Source organism: Lytechinus pictus, chromosome 7, assembly GCF_037042905.1.
Source record: "Lytechinus pictus isolate F3 Inbred chromosome 7, Lp3.0, whole genome shotgun sequence".
NCBI lineage: Eukaryota > Metazoa > Echinodermata > Echinoidea > Temnopleuroida > Toxopneustidae > Lytechinus > Lytechinus pictus.
This window is the reverse complement of record NC_087251.1, coordinates 24,442,763-24,453,928: the sequence shown is the minus strand read 5'-3', so window position 1 is coordinate 24,453,928 and position 11,166 is coordinate 24,442,763.

Below are 11,166 nucleotides of genomic sequence, written 5' to 3'. Positions count from 1 at the left end.
GTTTACTATGCTACTGTTACCATATTTATTATTGTTCCAGTGTTTAGAGTTATAATAGAGGTAGCATTAAGTGCCTGGATCCCCAGGTCTGTATTCTGTATCCCTGGTACATTACATAACTGATTTCATAATATTGCTGCTCAAGAATAAAACAATATTTCATTAATTATTCAATGGTTTGAGATAACAGGGATAGGCTAGCTGTGATAAATGCCAAGGGTTGAAAAGAAACTGGAAGTGTTAAAGTTTAAAATGGTAAACCTTAGTTAAAATCAAATCAGGCAAATGGAAGCAAAAGCAACCTCCCAGACAACAAAGGAGGTACATTTTGAGTAGAATGATATAAGGAGAGAAAAAGAAGCAGAAGGCAAATGAAGAGGGAGGGAAATTTGAGGGTAAATCTTGCCTTGTCGTCAATTGAGCATGTCTGAAAAGGTGGACCCCAGTCTGTGAATGGAACCATTTTAGCTTTTGTCTGGGTTTGATAGGGATACAATGAGTCACTGCATATAATTAATGCTTGACACCAAATAATTCACTGACAGCTAGTAGCTGCTGGAGCGTCAACCCCCCCGATAATGTGTCATGGAAATTTGGGGAAGGGGATTTCTTTTTCTTTTTTAAGACCTCCCTTTGGATGTAAAGTTTGCAATTGAGATTTCAATTTTGCTTATACTATTTAAAGGGATACTCTGGGCTTAAAACATTTCTATCTAAATAAATAGAGTAAATTCATCAAGCAAAATGCCGAAAATTCCATCAAAATCAGATAACAAATAACAAAGTTATTTAATTTTTAAGTTTAGCGATATTTTGTGAAAATAGTTATATGCATGTCATCATAAATATTCATTCTTTTTCTTTTGTTATTACATAAAATCATAATTGTTTCATTTTTTCACACATGTGTGAACAATGTGTCTCCTTTATAATGAAATAAGTTGCAGCAATAAATAGCTAATGCACTCAATCAGTTGTCATTCCATTTTTTCAGTTCTTGGTAGAAAAATTGAATAAACTTAATTTCATATAATAAAATACAAAAGAACAAGTGGGGATATGAAATTATCAAATTGCTTATTAAATATTCATGAAGACATGCCGAGAACTGTTTCACCAGAATAATGCAAATCTTTAAAAGCCATAACTTTGATATTCCTTGTCCAAATTTTCAGTGTTTTGTTTGTCTGATTTTTCTTTATCTGTTAAAATCATATCTTCAGCCTGGAGCATCCCTTTAACTGACTTCATTTTTCAATATCTTGATAATGAACACTTTGAAGACAAATAAGGTTTTTGATATATTATATTGAAAAGTGATAATAAATCGATATCCTTCAATATTTTTTAAATATCCTTGTGCTAGTTTTAAAAAATGGCAAACTGCTGAAGCCTATTTCAAGAGGACTGTTTTTCTACAATTTTTGTTTCCAAATCGGGTTATTTTTCACTCTGAAATTATCAATATTCATCTGGTCATAAAGGAGAGCTTTATTGTGAGATGAGTGCATAACAATCAGTGGATTTCAATCGCAAATTGTTTATCTTTTCCTTGGGCTTGTTAATAGCAAAGCCATTGGCTTTCATTCATGTCTCATCATACAGAGTAAGTGATTAAATTGACTTGAGCTCTATTCATTCCTTCTCATCCACTTCCCGCTGCCCTGGGGATTTTTCTTCTCCACTACCCTGTTTTTGAAATGGGTGTTGCACGTATCATTGCACGTATTCTTGAGAGTATGGCAGTCATTGAAGGCAGTCGGGACAGGTAGGATGGGGTATGGTCCAGGCTGTCTGATAAACTCTAGCTGAGTCATCCATGATTGACTGATGGTTTCTTACCCTCTGATTAATGTTCATTCATCTTTTTTTTACTATGAAATACTTTTTCCTCGCCCGCCTGCCCTCCCTCCCTCTCTTTCCATTCATACCCATTTATGAATGGCTAAGGATTTTATTCTGTTTTTTAGCATAGATGCTGAAGAGTATTATGAAAATTGTGAAGTTGGTATTACAGCTCTCACTTTGCTACGACTGTGCATTTATTTGATGGAGTAAGAATTCATGCTTCACCTAGTTGTCATTGCATGCCATCCTGACCCCCCCCTCCCCCCATCAATCCAGTCATGCCCCGATGCAATTTCCAAGTTTGTTGAGCATACATAATCCAATTGATTATTCAGCGCACGAAACGTTCCGCACAAATGTAAACCAAGGATTATGCATGCCGAACGTGCGTGCGGATCTGTGTGCCGGTCATCATCGTCAGCGTCGTTCGGTTTCGGCGTGTGAAGCCGGAGAGCGTACTCAATCAGAGATGTGATTTTGTTAATTTGGGGATTGGTATCGTTTCCCAGGCCCGCCCTGACTACCACCCTGAACCCAATCTAGAAGAGATATACCGGCACTGAGCTCCTGAGATAAAAGACATGCGATAATTAATCTGCCAAGGGGCTAGTACAATCTGCCTTTGGTTTCACCCGCTAGTATTCTCCTTTCCTGTTACAGGATAGCCCATCCTCACCCTTTATAATAGTTACCTGAGAGACAGAGAGGTATTAGATCTGAAAATTTATTATAAAATTTATTCGGGTCCATACATATCACAGTTAATTTTATATTTTGAAGAATGAAGGAAAAATCAGCGAGACTAATACTATGATGGTAGACATTTTTTTGTGTGTATTAGGCGACCTGGCACTAAATCTTGAATTCATATTTATATATAAAATTATACGTCCATTAAAAGGCATGAATACGTATTCTTTCTTTTATACTCACATCTTGTATTCTTTCTTTTACACTCAGCTGTGGCTTTGCATGTATGATTAATTTTACATTTAGATTAATTCATTTGGGTATATTTGAATAGGTCCAAATCACAGCCCTACATTAACAGGCCTTTTTCCTGACAATGCTATGACAAGTGTGACAATAAATCCTGTAACATTCCTTATTATTTATACTATGAAAATTTGAAATTGCATCATGAATGTTTTTTTTTTATAGACAGGCTACAGCTTGTGACGGAAAATTGCAAACCATTACTAATAGATTAAAATTAAAGGACAAGTCCACCCCAATAGAAAGTTCATTTGAATGAAAAGAGAAAAATAGAGACCCTAAAATTTGTGGTTTCTTTTTCCAGTACACGTCCATCATGAACTACTCAAGCCGGTTGGGGCGGCGAGCTTGATCAACGCGGATTCATATGAGTTCCGGAGACCCTCATTTTTTATGTGGTCAGTTCCAGAGCATTGCATTTTTAGCAATCATTGATTCTAGGGCTGTTCCGGAAACCCCCATTTTTAAGACGAATATTTAGATCCAGAGCCCCCTATTTTTTACTTTGGTGTGGCACATAGGTATCATGTTATATTTTGAGTAGCACCCCCCCCCCCCCCCGGGGGGGGGGGGGAACAACAAGCATAGCATTGAAAATTTCATCAAAGTCGGATGTAAAATAAGAAGTTTCGCTTAATTTCACAAAATAGTTACATTTTTGGTCTGTATGCAAATGAGGGGACTGATGACATCATCCATTCACTATTCCTTTTGTATTTTATTATATGAAATATGAAATATTCTAATTTTCCCCTCATTGTCATGTGAAAGAAAGTTTTATTCCCCTCTGAACATGTGAAATTACCATTCTTAAAACATTTCATGATTTAGTCAAGTTGGTTCCTATTGTTAAATTTGTTTTAAAGAATTAAATATTGTATATTTCAAACAATAAAGACAACAAAAATAGTGTGGGACATCATCGACTCTCTCATTTGCATGTCAGTGACTTGTTCATATAACTATATTGTGAAAAATAAGTGAAACTTGAAACTGTCATAACTTTCTTATTTTACATCCGATTTTGATGAAATTTTCAGCATTATACTTATTGGATTTTTCTTTATTGATTAAAATCAACATTTAATTAAGGTGGACTTGACCTTTAACAGGTTCAACTTGACATTCATTATTTTTCCCATTTACCAGTCTATGATATTGGAATGCTTTTATCGATATCTTTTTCGGATATGAACTTTGTAAACGCCTCATTGCCTAATAGATTCGCATTAAATGTATCCTTTATTACACTCCAATGTGGCATTGTCATTTCCATGTTAAAGGATAAGGTCAGGTGTGATATATTCACACATTGTCTACATGGCTACTTTGACCAGCTCTTTATTCATCTGAATGATCTTGAACTTTCTATGGCTCATTGGGTCCAAGGATGGGATGAAAAGGAGGCTTTTATAGGTGGGTGATGATGCATGTTCAACATCCATATTGCATTTATACTCAATATGATAATAATATTCAAGATTATATATATTTCCTATCTGTGTATCATGATGCTGCATGGATAGTGATATTTTGTACCCAGATTTTTGAATTAATTAGTATTTCATTTTCATTCATAATGAATCTTCCCTATTTATTTAAAAAAAAACTATTAAGATGTTATACGCTAGGGTACTGATCATGGAGAAAGCCTTGATTTAAAAACATTTCTCTCTCTATGTGTTTTAAATTGTAATGATCAATAATCAACCCTATATATTTATCTATGGGAGTTTTAGAACAATGTTGCAATTATTATTCCCTTGCAAAGCTTGATACATGGAGTTTTCCTTGAATTGATCTCCTTGTTGCTCATAGTGTTACTGAAGAATTCATACCCTAAAATTCATTTCAGAAATAGGGAAAATGAAAGGTTACTGTTTCGATTCAATCCTGTTTTCCCCAGAGCCTGTTGTGGAAAACAGTGATGTAGAGGTGCTTTCTAAGGTAAAGACTTCAGTTAAGACTTGTGTCACCATAGATCTAGAATCTGTCCTCAAAATCATTTTCTCAGAAGATGAATAGAAAGAATGATTATAAATCAAACAGAATTTGACAATCAGAGACTTACAAATGTTTACCTATCACAGTTTACTTCCTTGATACGTCGCTATATTTGGTTCCCGTATGTATAATTCATGAATTGCTGATGTACTTTCTTTGCGCTTTAAGAGAATGAATGGACCATATAAACCATTATTAGGTACATTGTGAAACCAGACATAATCTCACCAAGTAGAAGTGTTGTGCTGTTGCCTAGATACGGTACACAATGATGATGTTCTCACATCCTTACCAGATGTACTTTAGCAGGCGCTCACGTGGGTAGCATCAATAATACATCATCGTTGCACAAATAATGTCTGATTAATGAAATGCTTATCAATCAGAGCTGATAAAACCATGTATTTCTTCATAGGTGGAAAAGAAAAGATAATTGAACTTATGAAAATAGATTGTTCAGCCAACCTTCCTTGGTAGCTCTGTGGAGCATTGTCTTTTTTAATACTATTCTTGCAATAGATATGCATAGTAGAAATATTATAATGATCTGATGTGCAAATTAGGCAGAAATTAACAGGCAATGCCAATCACTCTTCATTGATATGGTGCAAAGTATAAGTCCAAAAATCACACATTTTTTTGTTGATTAAACTCAAATTTGTCTCATTACTCCATTATGCTTGATATTGAGACTCAACTTGGTTTGCAATTGAATGTTTTTTTTATTATTTGCAATTGAATATTTCTTGCAATGGCCCATTAGATGGATACAATGATATTTCAAAGGGTGTCACATTTTCAGGCCTTTGTTTTGCATTTTGATTTAAAACATGGTCACGTCCTTTCCTATTTTCATTTAAATACCAATAAAAAATGCTGATTATATGCTTATGAAAAGGTGCCGAGTGAGATCATCTGACATTTCACCCATCTTTTTAGGTGAATATCATTGAAATAAATGAAAACCTAATGGAAATTAGGTGGAAATTCATCTATGCAGATAATTCTATATACATGAAATGAATTATATTTAATCCTCAGCAAAGCAATTGCTTGCTGTTTTTATACTCATGGAGAAGAAGAGTAACAGAGTTTTTGTCATATTATTGGAAGCTATTGAACTCCTTGCATAGGCAGTCCATCTCAGAACTAGTATACAGCATAATTAGATCACTTTATTCATATGCGCAATCCAGTCAAGAAATCAATGAATTCAGCCCTGAAAATATGTATCAGATTAAACACACAATGTTAAGAAATTAGGTGTTATAGCAGAAGGATAAAGAATTTTATCAAATCATCGGCTGACTTCAAAATAATTTTTGACAGCTGGTGTTTTGGGCATCTTCTTGGACTGGCCACAACACCAAACTTGAAGAGAAACTGTGTTTTGTAGCACAGCTTAGTGATTGATTGTACTATCAATGTGTATGATTGATTACACAATGGCCTGAATTCACAAAAACCATCGTTTGAACCCATGGTTTATGCAGATTTCCTGTATAAATTACGATTATTTACCACATATATTAAAACAAATATCTAATGCTGATGCACGCTTTTGTCACAGCGCGCCAAATTGATGCCTGTTGCGTTGTTATAGCTATTTTATTCATGAGTCTACTGTTTAGAATTCATGAGTCCACTATTCAAACGGTGGACTCTTGAATAAAATAGTGTACTTAACCACGGCAGCAGGCACCAATTTGGCGCACTGTGACAAAAGCGCGCATCAGTATTGGACATTTTTTAATATACGCGGTAAATAAGCGTAATTTATACAGGAAATCTTCATTAACCATGGGTTCAACCGATGGTTTTAAAACCACCTTTTTGAATTCGGGCCATACTGTTCAATGCAATCAGGTTTTGGTGTTGACAACTGGTGCTGAATGTTGTCTTATGAAATTACATCAAGTTTTACATGGACACTTATTATGTAATTATCCCATCCAAGAACAACTGTAGGGAATCTGGAAATACTCAATTTCAAGTTTGGTTTTGTTGTTAGCTAATCTCACGAAATGATTTTGCTATATCACGGTAAGATCAGTTTTATCATCAAAGCAGTAGTTTATCAAATGGACTTAAAGAAGAGGAATCTGATCTTTAGAGTTTTTGAGTGTCTTTAGCAGACACGGGAGGAAAGTATCAGCTGCGGCTTCACACTCAATAGCTTACATCATTCGTCTGTAATAAAATAAAAAAAGGCACAGCTAATGGAGGGGAAATCTAGTCATGGGAATTGATTTGCAGGTAACCGCATGTAATGAAGACCTGCTGATATAAAAGTGCGTATTACTCATGGTGGACAGATATTTGTGACATGGGCATTCAGAATAATGCCCTTTTGGATAAATGTTCGCTGCCAGCATGGAATGTGTTTAATGTAGAACCCTGGCCTTTTCGAGGGAATAATGATTTCATAACATAAATTTTGTTACTCCTTTTTTCTTAGTTAAGGTAAATTTTAGTTTTGTGCATATATGGTCCATGTATTTCTAGGTACATTTTAATATCTCGTAGCATTGTAACAATGTCGGTTTCCCTTCACAAGCTGCTTAGAGGGTTTTGTCATTAAAACCATTTTTTAAAATACTTTTAATGAATGCGGTTTTGTTTCAAATGTGGATGTGTCTGCCTGTTTTTACTGATCAGCCTATAATATTCACATATTCTTGTCATACATCCATTTTTTGAAAATGCCCTTTACACACAGGAAAAATTTCTGCCTAACCGAGGCTAAGAAAATATTTGCTTTTCTCACACAAAATTCAGTAATCACAGACTAGTGGTAGCCATTCATGAGGCTTAACCCAGTCTATAGGTGGGACTAACTTGCTGTTTAGCCCCGACTGTAGTACGGTGTTAAGGTAAATGTTGCCTGTGAGAAAAGGGTAAAAGACAAGGAGATTGGGGTCTGACACTCCATGATGTATTTACCCAGTGTAAGATGGGGCTATAAATCATGATGGAGACATTTGTGATTATTTCTTGGTTAATATTTGAAGAGGATCACATCACAGTCTCATTTATTTTTAAAAAGATTGTCTGGTCGGGCGGGACAATTTAATTGGCATGGTAATCAATGTTTCTCTTCTCACTACTGTTCCTGCAAATATGCATTAATCATGAAACCAAATGTTGTCACGAAAACCTGACACGGCTTTCACAAAACTTTCGCACGAGAACTCTGAAATGTATCTGTTACCACGGTGATATGATTATTTGTTGCTTCTGAGTTTTTTCTTCATCACTTCATCTCTTTTAATATTTTAAAAGTTTTATCCTTTTCATTCGTAGATTTCCTTTCTGTGTCTCATCATATGAAGTATATAATGACATACTTCTATAATCAGAATGATCCCCCAAGAGAATAATTATGAGTTTGCTAAATTTTGAAATTCAAACTTGGGATTGAGATGATCGTGATACAATAATTCAATCATACGAGTGGACATTCTTGTTGAATTTTGAAGATGAAAATCAATAGATTGCATTGACGAACACACACTCAGACCCTTGTGACCAATATTCATTATTGTCATAGCTCTCTAAAAAATCTAGAATATCTAAAAATATGTCTCTTTACTATATTTAGTTCTATTCCTGGCTTGTACAGAATTGGACATTCTAGTGATAGATATGTTGATAGATTAAAAAAATATGTGCATTATATTTTTTGAAGAGTATTCATGAGATAGTGGTGGTGTAGGAAAGTAGCCTGTCATAAAGGTCTGGTACTCTCTCGATCATCCTCTCTGTCGTCACAATGCTATGTTTGTACAGTATCCAGGTGCACATGAAGGCAGTCAGCTCATAATACTCGGTTGGGAAAACAGCTGAAAATCTAGCAGACTCCACTACCCTTCATACCTCATTGCCAGGCCCTGCTAACTGTCATACCTTGAATAGTCGTCTTCATGAGCTTCTTATACAGCCAGGGCCATTTTGAAAGGGTTAGCAGGGGACGTTGAAGGGGAGAAGAATGCAGGGGAACTGCACTCTTTGCCTTTTGGGAGAGAATCGATGAAGCTTTATAGGGATTTGTTATGATAGCAAATAGGTAGTTAATGCCTATTAAGTTTTGCAAAATATGAAAATCATTTTTTTTCAAAGTTTGAATTCATTGTCAAGTTAATTGAAAGATTATGATTTTAAAACGTGTGAAATATGCAAAATAATCTGATATGTCTTAAGTGTGGACAAAAAGTTCTTGTCCCTGTTTGTGTGTAAATCCACTCCTCATGCATGGAATGGGATCAACATTTCTGGATAGAATTTTCTTATTTATAGCCTTAAGCCTTCTGATTCGTCAACTAGGGCCTTTTTTAAGAAAGATGTCGACATTACAGAGAGGTGGCTTAATCTTAATTGGAAGGTCATGTTTAATTTTCAGAAAAAAATACTAGAAGGAAAATAACTTATTCTTAGATTTTTTTAATTGTCTTGATGATAGTCCAATATAATTCACATAGTTTAATAATATTCATGATCTTTTTTATCATTAGATAAATGAAGTCTGCTTAATCAGTAGAAACTGGTATATTAAGTTACATGTTGATTGCTTTTGGGTCAGGCATTCATGACCTCCACAAAGTAACAGGTAAAATGTAATTACATGTCAAACTTAAATCAACATCTTAGATAAATGAGTATGTATATTTTGCATTTCTTAATTCATTTAAAAAAATTAAGATGATAGAACCCTCTTTAAAGAGAAAGACGTCATAGACCAAATCCAACCTTGCTTTCAGAGAAAATGGATTACATAAAGTAAACATGGAACATGGATGTGATAATTCATCTCCATCATGAGCAAACAAGATGTACTTTAATGTCATCGGAGTTGTTAATGTTTGTCTGGATGGAAGGCATTCATGTTTCTGTTGCTGTAGAAACGTACTTCTTGTCTGGCTATGCATGAGATTGGTTTCTAAGACACTGTGATGTGTTTTTTCACAAAAGTATGAAACATTATTTCTTTGATTAAAATAAAAATTGTTTCTTTATTATGACGGTCCACAGTCACATGACAGAAGGCTGGCAATTTTTCATTTGATCCATTTCAGAGCAAGAAAAGTGGGTGTGGCATTTTCTCTGGTAAATGTTTATCACTTGCACAAACAGCTTTTAAACCGGGGCTCAAGACCTAAGATATAATAATGATATTCCTTACAAATACCAAACAAGTAAGATCTCCACTTTTATTGAAGCAGATATTCCTTGTACAAAGTGATATCAAATTTTGTTTGAAAGCCCTACATGATTTGGTACAAAGTGGATCTCTGTCATAGGTTTCAGCAAGTGATCTCTAAAAATCAGAAAGCAACGTGACACAGATCCCTCCGAGGGACCATTTAACACATTTTAAAACCTATCACCATCACATATTAATGTTTGATAGAGGTATGGTAAAACTAAAGGGTAATGAACACCACATCCATTGTTGGGTGCAGTGAGAGTAGGTGTACTCGTTCTTGGAATCATTGTGTCCATTCCAATGGTGAAGTAGATATTTGAATGCTGTGGTGTTAGTCTGAGGAAGTGTCCACTCAGTTTTCTATCTCTACAATGTACAATGTATGAAGTGTGCAAGATACTCTCGAATAAATAAAGAATTGAGAAAGAATCAAGGGGGAAAAAATGTCAGCACTTCTCTCCCCACCACCATTTTTCTCTCTTCAAACAGGGTGTAGCAGATGATTTACTTTTATCGTTTGTGTCTGGAGTAAGATCTTGAATGTTGTAGTCTCACATTCTGTTTACCCTAGCAATCAAGGCTGAATGATGGCTCTCTCTTTCTCCCTCTCTCACCCAGCCTCTTACCCAGGCCCTTCCGTTCTCATCCATCTTGCGTCAAGAGTCAACTCCGCTATGTTTATTACCACATCAAATCGTGAATGCTTGTCACGAATTGGCGCGCCTCTGAGCATTCAAGTACGTCCTTGCTGCTCTGCTCCTCTCACGCGCTCCCGTCTTCCGTTTCGTTCTTGGCGTAACTGCAGTGATATGCATGGGTTGCAAACATGAAATTGATTTAGTGGGACTGTCTCTCTGCATTCCTGAGATTTGATTGGTGTAAGGTTTGAGGCAATCAATCATTTGACGAAAGAAAAAAAGTCTCCTTTGTACAAGAACTATTGAAAATGAAAATTCAGGATCGATATGAACAGTTTTTCCTTCTCCAGCGTGTGCTCTCCTTCTCTGTGTATTTCACCATCTTTGTCAATATCATGACAACAAAGAAAAAATTGCAAATACCACCCAGTCATTTCTAAGTAGAATGAGATGCAGCGCACATTTTACGCTCGGGCA